Below are 13,180 nucleotides of genomic sequence, written 5' to 3' on the forward strand. Positions count from 1 at the left end.
CCGAGTCCTTTGGGACGGAAGAGCAAGGTATTAAATATCCCAAGGCTGCAATCCTATCTCCGCTTACTTGGGAGTAAGCCCCACTGAATTCAATTAAACTACCTTCTGAGTATTAATGGTTTAGACTGCAGCCTAAATAAAGGGACATTTTTAAAAGCCAGACAGCAGACAGTATAATCAACTCTAACAAAGTGTCCAGCCCAGAGACACAGACCAGCAGCCACAGACTTGAGGGGAAAACAGCTCTCTAGCTAAATTTGGTGTGGTGGAGAATTTAACACTCAAATCAAGTCACAAAGCTCTTCCAGTTCCACTTTCCTAAAATCATTTATGCACATGCATAGACACAGCACTGTACAATTAGGAAATCTACAAAATTCTTGCAACTCACAGCCTGGTGGGAGAACCTAATATACAGGCATAAGCCACACCCATGGTTTCTGGTTGGCTGGTGGCACAGCCTGGATAGCTATTGGCTGCTCTTTACCTATATAAAGCTATGTAAGAACTTCATCCCTGTAGAAGAAAATTTGAGCTGGGATGAAATAAATAAATCCATAAATTTTATTTGGTGATAAGAAGTCCATGTGGTGGTTGGCGGTAGTATTAGTATTTAGATGAACTGTATAAATGACAGCTCTATTTGACACCTAAAATAGAAATGAAGTTCAGAAGCAGGAAGTTTTAATATCTGTCAAATCTGCATGTAAAGTTTATGTAAAGCAGTATTCAAAGAGAGTTAAAAAATATCTTAGAAATGAAAGTGAATAAGTGAAGGGGCTGGAAGCCAGGGGTCCTGAACCTTATGAAAGGTTGAGGAGGGAAGAATAGTGGCCACAGCGATGCGTGTGATTTGCAGTGGCGGGCAGGCTGTAGAGCGATTGGCGGCCGAATAGGTAGCGTCTTATACATGGGGGTGTCTTATACACAGAAAAATACAGTAGTTAAACCATGGAAGATGCTCCCACATGAGATTAGCAATGGCCACCAACTTGGATGGCTTTAAGACAAATTAACAGAAGAAAAGGTTATCAATGCCTTCTGGCCATGATTACTATGGTCCACCTCTACTGTCAGAGGCAGTAATGCCTCCAAACAGCACCGGATTTAGGGTGGTGTGGGCCCATGTGGTCCAAAATCCTTTTCTCACAAGAATTGAAGCCCACAAGTAGGAACCGGTATCCAGAGGCAGGGGCAGACTTTGGTAATCTTTTGTAATATGGCACCCTGTGCAAGGCCAAATTTTGGCACCCCCAAATGAATCTTCCCAGTTATGGATCTTCTCTATTTTGTGGCCCCTTGGGGAAACCACCAGCACCGCCCTAAATCCGATGCTGTTCAGAGGCATTTTTAGTTCTGACAGTAGAGGCAGAATGTGGTTGTCATGGTTAGAAGCCACTGATAGCCCTCTCCTCCTCCATGAATTTGTCTCATCTGCTTTTAAAGCCATCTAGCTTGACGGCCATCACTGCCTCCTGTGGCAGGGAGTTTCATAGTTTAACTGTGTGCTGTGTGAATGACTTTCTTTTATCTCTCTTGAATCTTCCAACATTCAGCTTCATTGGATGTCCGCAAGTTATGAGAGGAGGAAAAGCTTTCTGTCCTTGGAGATTCTTCAGTTTTTACCTTTGCAGATAGACAGTACTTCATTACAGCAGGTTCCTTAAGTATACAGTGGTACCTCGGGTTACATACGCTTCAGGTTACATACGCTTCAGGTTACAGACTCCGCTAACCCAGAAATTGTACCTCGAGTTAAGAACTTTGCTTCAGGATGAGAACAGAAATCGTGCGGCGGCAGCACAGCGGCAGCGGGAGGCCCCATTAGCTAAAGTGGTACCTCAGGTTAAGAACAGTTTCAGGTTAAGAACAAATTAAGTTCTTAACCCGAGGTGGGTCGGGTGGGCAGGAGAGATACGAGGCTCAAATGATTCTTGGGTTGGTATTTTTCTTAATTTTGCATGAGTGTGAGTGCAAAATATTTCTTCCTCCCTCCCGCCCCCAATCCTCAGCAGGCCTCCCCACTTCTACCTGGGCTCTCTGATGTGTTTCATGCTTGGTACAACGCCACGTCCAACCTCCCACAACCATGCGCCTGGAAGGGGGGGGCACCCAATCCATCTTTCGCTCCCTTCTTTGATCTTTCCTTTTAAGCTTTGACAAGGAAGCTTTGAAAAGGGACAAAAGACAAGATTGAGAAGGAGGGGTGCAGTGTAGAGAAAAGAAGAAAGAAGATCTCTAAGACCAGCCTTTGCCAACCTGGTGCTCTCTTGAGGTTTTAGACTACAACTCCCATCAGCCTTAGCCAGCATGGCCAATTGTCAAAGGTCAATACAGTGGTACCTCTGGTTACGTACGGTACTTAATTCGTTCCAGAGGTCCATTCTTAACCTGAAGCACCACTTTAGCTCATGGGGCCTCCCGCTGCTGCTCTTGCGCCGCCGCCGCCGCACGATTTCTGTTCTCATCCTGAAGCAAAGTTCTTAACTCGAGGTACTATTTCTGGGTTAGCGGAGTCTGTAACCTGAAGCGTCTGTAACCCGAGGTACCACTGTAGTGGTTTTTTCTGGAGGAAGGCAGGGAAATTCTTGAACAGATCTACTAAGCCAGTCTTTGCCAAACGGGACCCTTCATATGGTTTGGGTTAAATCTGACGGGAGTTGTAGTTCAAAACATCTGGAGGGTGTCTGGTTGGCAAGGGCTGCCTCCTGCGAGACTTGGGTCTCAAATAGGGGATAAGCTTGGGGTGGAAATGCTGGGCTTATTCTCTGGAGGGGTGACTGGGAAGTTTTCTCCCTCCTCCCTCTTACTTCCCACTTTACCTCCTCCTCCTCCCCCCACTTGGCTTGTCACTGCATTATTACAACCCTCCTTCACTCAGTGTCAGAAGATTAAAAAGCATAATCCCCAGGTTCACAAGCACAGCCAGGACTTTACGAGGAGACAAGCCTCAGGCTGGTGAAGATTAAAGTCAGCTCAGAAAAATATCCCCCCCTTCCTTGCCCTGACAAAAGCTCCTCCTTGCACACTGAAAACTGTAAGGAGAAGACTCCCACGACCCCAGCCCACCCCTGCCCCAATTCCCCAGCATACATAGGGCACCACTAATGTCACCCCACACTCACCCAAATCCCTGGGTTCAAGAGTTCTCAACCCTAGGAGTGATTGAAGAACCTCTGGGGAAGAAAATGGAAGTGGGGCCAGATTCTAGGACCCCGGGTCTAGTCATCGGCTCCCTACCCCATGTTTGCACACCATCTTTTAAAAAAGAGGTGAAGGGAGCAGAAATCTCAGCATCAGGACCAGGCGCAATATGGGAAACTCATCGAAGCAGGCACCACTATGCAAGCGGGGCCTAGAGGCTGGCGCTCGCGATCCTTTGCACAACCATGTCCCCACAGAAGTGTGGAGGCACCCCCACCCCCACCCCTGGGCACTCGCCGGAGAGGTCAGGCGCCTCCCTCCCCAGAGAGCCGCTTGCACGCCAGTCGCTTCTCGCCCCCACCTTCGCGCCTTCCCCGATGGAGCAGGCCACACAACCTTGCACGCCGCTCAACCTTGCACTTTGCTCAAGCGCACATCCTGAATTCCGCTGGGCCAGCTTTCCCAACACCGCCAGCCCCCCCCCCCAGCCCCCAAAGATGCATCCCTGAACAAACTCCCTGCGCCTTATCCAGGCGCTTGCACGTTTGCACAGCGGGCTGTCACAGTCGGATCGCCAGCTTTGCACGGATCGTCTCGCCTCTTCTCCCGACCTCGGATGCCCGCCTCCCACCCGCGCCACGACCCGTCCTTACCTTGCAGCCGAAGACGAGCGAGAGGGTCCGGTTGCTGCAGGTGACCTTGCACTGGCACAGGACGGGCGAGAAGCAGCCCAGCTTGCGGAACGGGGGGGACACGCCGTTCAGGCCCATCCCCCTCGCGCCCCCCCGCCTGCCCCCATCGGCTACGCGCCGCCGCCGCGGCCAGGGGGCGCCCCCCGACTCTGCCCCATCGCCCGCCGCACCTGCCGCCCGCCCGCCGCCAGCTGCTGCCGCTGCCCGCCAGGCCGGCCTGCCCTAATCCCCTCCCCTCCCTCCTCCCCTCCCTCGCCAGGCCAGCCTCCTCCCCGCCAGAGCCCAAGAGGAGAGACGCCCACTAGGCCGCACGTGCACGGATCCCGGGACGGGACCGGGGTCCAGTCGGTCAGCCCAGTATCCCGTTTCCAAGGGCCTCAAAAGCTCACAAGTCGGCAGGGCAGGAAGGCACCAGCCCTTTCCCCCTTGCAGCTCCCTAGCCGCAGGCACTGGGAAGTAACACTGCCCCTGAACACGGGGGCTCTGCTCTCAGTCTCCATGCGCCCCCACTTAAGGGTCTCCGCGTATTAGCCTTTCTGGCAATGTGTGGGAAACATGCGAGAAGCCCCATTGTAGCGGACAGACACATTGATTCCAGTGGGTCTACTCTGAGTAGGATTTAGCTGACAACAAGCATTCTTGGGCTGCCAGTAACCTGTGTGGCCAGTTTTCAGAGATTATTATGAGAGTTGGAAGTTGAGGTCTCTCATCTCCCGTTTCTGGAACAATCTTAACTAGCAGTCATAGGAAGCTGACTTATTTCCAGCAGTGTCTGTACCCACACTGACTGGCAGCGGTTACCCCAAGTTTCAGACCACTCTTTCTCAGCCCTTTCTGAAAAATGGCTTGTTGCCATTGGGGATTGACCCTGCAACCTTCTGCATTCAAAGCAGTTGTTCTCCCAGTGACCTGTGACCCCTTCCCTAAAGTCATCCTGCTCCTCACCCTCCCTTGCCCATATCTGCTTGGGTGTCCATTTGTACAGCCCAAAGTCGTTCAGTTGCTCCTCTCTCCCAACCCTAGTTTCCAAGAATACACACACAGTACTATTAGAGATTTGGGGTAAACCCTAGAAATTAATAAATGCCAGGGTTTGGGGTTCTTTGTGATATGCAGGGAGAATATACAGTAAGCTGCAAGGGGATTCCTGGGCTGCCTTACACTAGATCAGTTGTGTCCAAACTTTTTTCAAAGAGGGCCCCATTTGATGAAGTCAAGGGCAGTGGGGGCTGACCAAAGGGCCAACCAAAGTTGCTGACCTTTTTTTAGGATTGAAGCTTTTTTTAGGGTTGGAGTTGTTGAGCTTCTTTTAGGATTGAAATTGTTGAGGTTTATTTTACGATTTTACCCCAGGAACTGGGGCCGGATTAAACCGACAGGAGGGCCGGATTAGGCCCCAAAACGGACTTTGGACATGCCTGCACTAGATAGTCTGGCTGGCTGAAGGAAGAGCAGAGCTGTTAGAGAGCCATTGAGGGTCCTCAACAACTTGACCCAGGTGTGACCAGAGACTGGGGATTTGGAAGGCTGTCAGGGTAACTGCTCTGGGAAAGGGCAAGGAGCTTCTGGGAAGAAGAAAGGGGAGTTTGTTCTTGGCGAGGGTGAAGGAAGAAGAAGAAGAGTTTGGATTTGATATCCCGCCTTTCACTCCCTTTAAGGAGCCTCAAAGCGGCTAACATTCTCCTTTCCCTTCCTCCCCCACAACAAACACTCTGTGAGGTGAGTGGGGCTGAGAGACCTCAGAGAAGTGTGACTGGCCCAAGGTCACCCAGCAGCTGCATGTGGAGGAGCGGAGACACGAACCCGGTTCCCCAGATTACACGTCTATCGCTCTTAACCACTACACCACACTGGCTCTCAGGACAGACTGCCTGCACTGCTGTGGACCATGCTGTAAGATGCAGACTTGCTCCTAGCAGACCGAGGGTGTAAATAGGTGAATAAACCCTATTTCTTAAAGCACAACAGTCTCCACCGTGTCCTCTATTCTCAAAAGGGACACAGACCCTGTGTGGGTGCCTGAGATCCCATGCACTTTTGCTTGCCACGGCTTGGCAGAGAGAGGGACAGGTGCCAGGCTTTTGCAGCAATACTTTCAAAGCAGTGCCCAGAAATTTTTGGGGTGGGGATGTCCTTTGGGTGTGCTGTAAAAGGTATGCAGCATGGTGTGCATATACCTGGATGCAGCTTAATTTAAGTCTGCCTTAGAGATAGTGTGTTCTGTGAACTAGAAGCCCTGCTACATGGGGCAGGTTGCTCAGTGGGACAGAAATGCACTCAGCCCATGTTCAAAGGAGGTCTCTCCTTCTCTTCGAGTCACACAGTCCATCCACACATCCCATCGTTAGCTACCTGAGCCAGTTGACCCACTCTGCCTAACGCTAGGGCTGGTTCTACAGATGCCGTGTGTATGTCATTATCCCACAAGGTCCTTATTTAGATTTCCAACCCAGCCCCATCTTCTCTGGGTATAACATGCAATATTATGCACAAGATGTTACTTAGCTGGCAAAGAGACAGGCCCCTGCCTGCAAGTTACTTAAACTCTACATTTGCTCAGTCTGCAGTCTCATACCCTAAACAAGCCACCTGTGCTTGCTGGGGCTGATAGGAGTTCAAAACTTCTGAAGGATGACAGAATGGCAAAACCTGGCCTAAAGTTACCTGCAAGTAAGCCTAAGCATATGCAACCAAAGGCATCTCCAGAAAACATATTCATTGAGTATTCTGATTTGCTTGCACAAATTTATACTGTAGTTAGATGATATCTGGACTTAACTGAGCACTTGTTATTCCTTCTTTGCAAGCAGGTTATATGACAAGGAGCACTTGTGCTGACGGGGGTGTTTGGACATCTTCCCGTTAAGTCATTTGTGCACCCCAGCCTTTTCAATGCATTTTCCTGTCACTTTCCAAAACTGCAACAAGTTCCAATTCTTTTTAAAAGTCGATTTGCCATGCTGGGTCAAGAGAGCCTTTGAGTCCACTTTAAAATACGCAATCCTAAACTTCTGGTATGCACTTGAATCCCTCCTGTGAAATACTGACACCCTGGAGGCACCCTGAGACAACTGTGTATTCCTTCCCTGTTCATCCCCTGCCTCCTCACCAGCTGTTTATTTTCCCTACGGTGAATTTTCTTTGTAGGCTCCGTTGGACACAGACTTGATGTCTTGGGATACTGTGAAGTGTCATGGGCACAGCTGGCATAAAATAAATATATCCCAGCATACTAAGCCTTTATTCTGTGCCCCACCATGACCACCTTCAATGCCAACTGACAACAGTTACCCCACAATGAATTAACAGGAACACCAAGCTGGGGAAAAACCAGTGTGGTGTAGTGGTTAGAGCATCAGACACAGTTCCAATCCCCACTCAGCCATGCAGCTGACCTTGGGCCAGCCACCATCTCTCAGTCTAACTTACCTCACATGAGGAGAAAATGGAGGGGTGGAGGGGAACTATGTATGCAGCCTTAAGCTCCTTGGATGAAAGGTGAGATATAAATGTAATAAATAGGCAGTGGCGTAGCGTGGGGGGGTGCAGGGGGGGCCGGCTGCACCGGGCACAACATCTGGGGGTTAGGGTTAGGGGGCGCAAATCCATGGGTTAGGGGGCACAAATTACTTGCCTTGCCCCGGGTGCTGACAACCCACGCTACGCCACTGTAAATAGGAAATCAAATAACCACACATCATATTTGGGTCCCAATTTAGCCTCATACCCTATGGAACTACCTTTCCTTTCCCCTGCAGATTAGCCAGGCGTACAAACCTGAAGCCTCACCCCCAGTTCCCAAATGAGGGAATTCTGCAAGAAAAGGATGAAGGTGGGAGGTAACTGGGTTTCAAATATTGTGAAATGGGAATTGTAACCTGTCCAAGATTTTACTAGTCCAGCTGGAGTGTGTATATATATGTTCAACACATTTGCTTTTTCAGTTATTTAGCACTGCAGCTATTATGTATACCACTGATTTTTTGGTATTATGTTTATTGTTTGGAAATGGGTATTACATTGATTTGAATTTATTGTTCATCATTTTCTTAGATGGCTGTTACAGGGAGTTTTTTAAGAAAATGCATAGAGAATATGCACTGATGTTAGGATTGATGTTATATGCTCAAACCGCCTTGCTCTGGTGCGCAACCTGGTCACTGAATTCTGTACCAGCTGATGTTTCCAAACCATCTTCAGAGGCAACCCTATGTATAATGAACACATTGCAGTAATCTAACCTAAATGATACCACAGCATAGACAACAGAAGTTAGACTAACCCAGTCCAGATAGGGGTACAGTTGGGCCACCAGCCATAGTGGATGGAAGGCATTCTGTGCCACCAGAAGATCAAATGACAGCAAAGGATCTAGAAGGACCCCCAAGCTGCATGCTTGCTCCTTCAGAGAGAGTGTAACCCCCTCAAGAGCAGGCCACCTCCCATCCATCCAGTCTAGGAAACAGCCCACTAATAGTACCTCAGTCTGGATTGAGCTTCAGTTTATTGGCTCTCCTCCAGTCCATTACTGAGGCAAGACATCAGTCCAGCACATCCACTCCCACACCTGCAGATGTAAAGGAGAAGCAGAGCTGTGTGTCTGCAGAATATTTCTGGCAACATACTCCAAAACTCTGGAAGACTCCACTCAGCAGTTTCATGTAGATGTTAAATAGCATGTGGGATAAGATTAAACCCTGAGGAATACCACATTGAAGGCTCCACAGGGTCAAAGAGCACTCTTCAAGCATCATGCTCTGGAAATGACCATCCAAGTAGGTCCAGAACTGCTGCAAAGCAGTGCTGCCCATCCCCAACTCAGACAGCCAGTCCAGAAGGTTACCATGATCAATGCTGAAAGCTGCTGAGAGGCTGAGGAGAATTAAGAGGGACACAATTCCCCTGTCTCTCCCCTGACATAAGTCATCGTTCAGAGCGACCAAAGTAGTTTCTGTGCCAAAACCGGGCCTGAACTCTGATTAAAATGGATCTAGAAAACCAGTTTCCTCCGACAGCACCTGGATGAGGTTTGCAACCAGCCACTAAAGAAACTTGCCCAAGAAGGGGAGAATGGCCAGTAATTACTTGCATTTTCCAAACCAGTAATTACTTGCATTTTCCAAACCCAGGGAAGGTTTCTTAAGGAGTGGTTTAACCATTGCCTCCTTCAGGCAGGCAGGGACCATCATCTCTCCCAAGGAGGCATTAACCACCTCCCTGGGCCAGCTCTCCCCTCCTTGCTAGTTTTTATCAGCTGTCAAAAGCCAGAGTGCAAGAAGTCACCCTGACTGATCCAAGCACGCTGTCTAGATTCTAGAGCCTTACAAACTGAAACTCATCTAACAGAACAGAACTAGATAGTACTCTGGACACCCCTATTTAAACTCACTCTGTCAGTCTTAAAGCAGCTAATGAAATGCCTGGTTTTATTTGAGGTGTTCAGATGAGTGTTTCCAGCTCCCCCACCCCATTTTAAAATTGTTTATGCAGAGAACTGATATCACTGTGTATTGTGGGTTCATGTACTTTAATAATGTGTCAGGTGCTAAGGGAGTTCATAGATGAGCAAAGCGGGGTATTGAAAATGTTAGAGCACATCATTTAAAAGGGAAAAAAACCAAACAAGCAGCAAAGCATTTTCACCACTATCTGCCCCTTGTTCCTTCCTATCAAGCAACCCCCTCCTTCTCAAACAGCCAGCTGGCCTTGCCTGCAGATAAAACCTTGCAGACAACGCCTTGGCCAGTTTAATCAGAAATATTCGCATCCACAATAGGATTAGAACAGCAGATGCCAACGAAAGGAGAAAAAAGAGACAATGTGTGTGTGTAAGACAGCAAAATTTAATGCTAACTGGACAAGTGCCAAGTGCCAATGTAAATTCTCCTTACCCTATTCTCTTATTGCCTACCAATCTCTAGTAATGTTATTTTTTTCAAATAGAAGATTATTGTGTTCTTATCTTTTTAGTATTTTCCATTATGGAGAAGGTAAGTAGCTCCCTCAAACAATCACCTATTTTTGGAAAGCCAAAAGTGCTTCTTGTACATTCACACACACAATCAAATTCTGATGAAAATAATTAAAATCCAATTTCCCCCCTCAAAGTGAACATATGAAGCTGTGTTAGACTGAATCAGGCCAACTGGTCCAGCCAGCTCAATATTCTCTGCTCTGACTAGCAGTTCATGAAGGTACTGCAAGGTCATCTAATCCAACTGCCTGCAATGCAAGAATCTCAACTAAAGCATCCATGACAGATGGCCATCCAACCTCTGCTTAAAAACCTCCAAGGAAAGAGAGTCCACAACCTCCTGAGGGAGTCAAAACAGCTCTTACCATCAGAAAGTTCACCTAACAGTTACCTTGTACAACCCACTTTTTACAGGCTTCCTCGCAAGAATATAATGGTGGACTATGTTGAAAGCCTTAATGAAGTCAAGATAAACTATGTCCACAGCATTCCCCTGATCCACAAAGCTTGTAACTCCATCAAAAAAAGAAAAAAAAAAGAAATGAGATTTGTCTGGCATGACTTGTTTTTGAGAAACCCACGCTGGCTCTTAGTAATCACAGCATCCTTTTCTTAGTGCTCACACAGTTGAATTATCTGTTCTAGGACCTTTCCTGGTATCAAAGTCAAGCTCACCAGTTGCTAGTTACCTGGATCTTCTTTTTCCCTCTTTTTGAAGATGGAGAACATTTGCGTGTCTCCAGTCTGCAGGGACCTCCCCTGTTCTTGAAGAATTGATTACATCTGCAAGCTTCATTAATACCCTTGGGTGCAGCTCATCAGGCCTGGAGATTTGAATTAATTTAAAATAGCTAGGTATTCCCTTACCACCTCTTTTCCTATCTTGGGCTGCAGTTCCCGCCTTACATCATTCATTCTGTTATCACCAGGTTGGGCATTGGTTTCCTTTTGGGTAAAAACAAAGGCAAAGTAGGTGTTGAGCAGCTCTGCTTTTCCACATTTCTCCATCTTCTCCACTTAGGGAACCTACCACTTGCTTGTTCCTCCTCTTGCTTTGAACATAGCCGAAGAAACCTTTTATTATTATTTTTAATCTCTCTTGCAAGTCTGAGCTCATTCTGAGCTTTAGCCTGCCTGACATTCACCCTGCAACTGTTGGCTACTCATGTATACTCCTCCTTTGTGATTTCCCCTTTCTTCCATTTCTTATACATGCCCTTCTTAAATCTCAGCTCATCTGTAAGCTCCTTATACAGCCACACTGGTTTCTTTAGATGCCTCCCACTTTTCTTTCTTGTTGGAACTGTATGCATTTGGGCCTTCAATATTTCACCCTTAATAAACTCTCATCCATCTTGGACTCCCTTCTCTTTGAGAATTTCTGACCATGGGATCTCACCCAGAATCTCCTTAAACTTTTTGAAATTGGCTTTCTTAAAGTCCAGAGTGCATGTCTGACTACACTCAGCTTACTTCTGTATCTTGAAACCCAGGAGAACATGACCACTTCCTTCCACGTTTCTGAGTACGTACTTCCACTTCGTTGATCAGTTCCTCTCTGTTGGTGAAGACCAGGTTCAAGACAGATGGTCCCCTTGTTGCTTCTTCCACCTTCTGGGAAATGAAATTGTCAGCAAGGCAATGGAGGAATTTGTTGGACCTTACATTCTTGGCAGAGTTTGAGTTCCACCAGATATCAGGGAAGTTGAGTCTCCCGTGAGTGCTGTATCCCTCCTTTTAGAATGTTTGGTAATCTGCTCTAGGAGGGCGTCATCCAAGTCTTCAGTTTGGCTTGGTGGTCTATAGAGACACCCACAGCAAGGTCACTGTTGCTTTTCTCTCCTACAATTTTGACCCATATACTCTTAATCTGCCTTCCATGCTCCAGGTCATGGATTTCTTCACAAGTGTACACATCCTTTACATATAATCCTCCACCCTTCCTACTTCGTCTGTTCCTTTTGAACTCCTTTTCGAACCCTCAATTCCTACATTCCAGTCATGAGTCTCATCCCACCAGGTTTCAGTAATGCCTACCAGGTTATATTTGCTATCCTGTATTAAAAGCTCCAATTCATCTTGCTTGTTTCCCATACTCTGTGCATTTGCATAGAGACAACTGAAACCATGAATCATTTCCTCCAGTTGCTTCCTTCTTGTAGTTTCTTGCCCTTTAGCAGGTTTCTGGGGCACCACCTCAGTTTCCTCTTCATTAATGAAGCTATCCCCAGTACCAGGTGTTCTTCTGTCATCTGTAATGTTGTTTCCCTCCCCATCAGCATCTAGTTTAAAGTTCTCCTGATCAGGTTCACAAGACTCTTAGCAAACACATTCTTGCCAACTGCTGTGAGCTGTAGCCCATCTTTTGCTTCCTTGAGGAAGGAGACCATGATCCAAGAAGCCACCCCTTCCTGACACCACCACCTGTGCAGCCAGTGGTTTACTTCCAGTATTTTCCTCTCTCCTTGGGCCATGACTTTCAACAGTAAGGAGTGATGAAAAGATTACCTGTGACCCAAGGCTCTTCAGCTTCCTGCCCAGAGTCTCATAGTCCCTAGCTATATGCTGAAGGCTGTGTGGGGCAGTATTGTTTGTACCCACATGAATCAAAAGGAAGGGGCTGCAGTCAGTGGGCTTTATAAGACTGGGCAACTGCACTATCACACTGTGAATCTTTGGCACCTGGAAGGCAGGGTCTTAAAGGGAGAGAGTTAACCTGGGATCTTTTGAGTGCAAATTTGGTGCTCTTACATGTAGGCCACTTTCACACCATACATTTAAAGCACTATGATGCCACTTCATTGCTTCCCCCAAAGAATTCTGGGAACTTTAGCTTGCTGTGGGTCCTGAGAGTTGTTAGGAGACCCCTATACCCACTCCCATAGCTACAATTGCAAGAGTTCCCTGCAAGGGGCATGGACTGTGAATCACTTTGAAAATTGTAGCTTTGTGAGGGGGAAAACTCTCAGTACCATAGCAAACTACAGGTCCCAGATTGCTTTGGAACAAAGCTGTGACTGTTGAAAGTGGAATCATAGTGCTTTAAATGTATCATCTGAATGTGGCCAGCCTGTCCCCAAATCTGGGAATAGCATAACCCAATCACCCCACAAAGATGACAGAAAATCCCAAATCTTTCCTCTGATTCACATTCACTGTGGTTTGAGTATACAAATACACACACACACACACACACACTGTAACTGTGTGGTCCTTTACTGAAAATGATTTTTTCAAAACTGGGGAGGGAAAGGGGCATGGACGGAGGTAGAATGGATGAAATAAGGGCTTTGCTGCTTTGCAGTGTGAAAGTCTTAATATAGTCTTTCAAAAACATTTGAGGAGTGGGGACTCCCCATTCAGAATTATA

At 47.3% G+C, this 13,180-nt stretch overlaps 1 protein-coding gene and 1 long non-coding RNA gene across 15 annotated transcripts in view; one reads left to right on the forward strand and one right to left on the reverse strand.

Annotated features, from left to right (window-relative positions):
* Positions 1-13,180, reverse strand: part of DLG4 (discs large MAGUK scaffold protein 4) — a 147,319-nt gene that overhangs the window by 68,513 nt on the left and 65,626 nt on the right. For 2 of the 14 annotated variants that reach the window (XM_082197583.1, XM_082197580.1), the window contains exon 1: positions 3,798-3,913. The exons of the other annotated variants lie outside the window; for them this stretch is intronic. The gene's annotated coding sequence lies outside the window, so the exon portion shown is untranslated. Of the gene's footprint in view, positions 1-3,797; positions 3,914-13,180 lie in introns of those variants that run through there. 14 annotated transcript variants of the gene reach the window in all.
* LOC309518154 overlaps positions 1-13,180 on the forward strand; it is a 214,594-nt gene that overhangs the window by 49,364 nt on the left and 152,050 nt on the right. The gene's annotated exons all lie outside the window — the stretch shown is intronic.

This window comes from Podarcis vaucheri, assembly GCF_965113315.1.
Source record: "Podarcis vaucheri genome assembly, chromosome: 13".
Lineage (NCBI taxonomy): Eukaryota > Metazoa > Chordata > Lepidosauria > Squamata > Lacertidae > Podarcis > Podarcis vaucheri.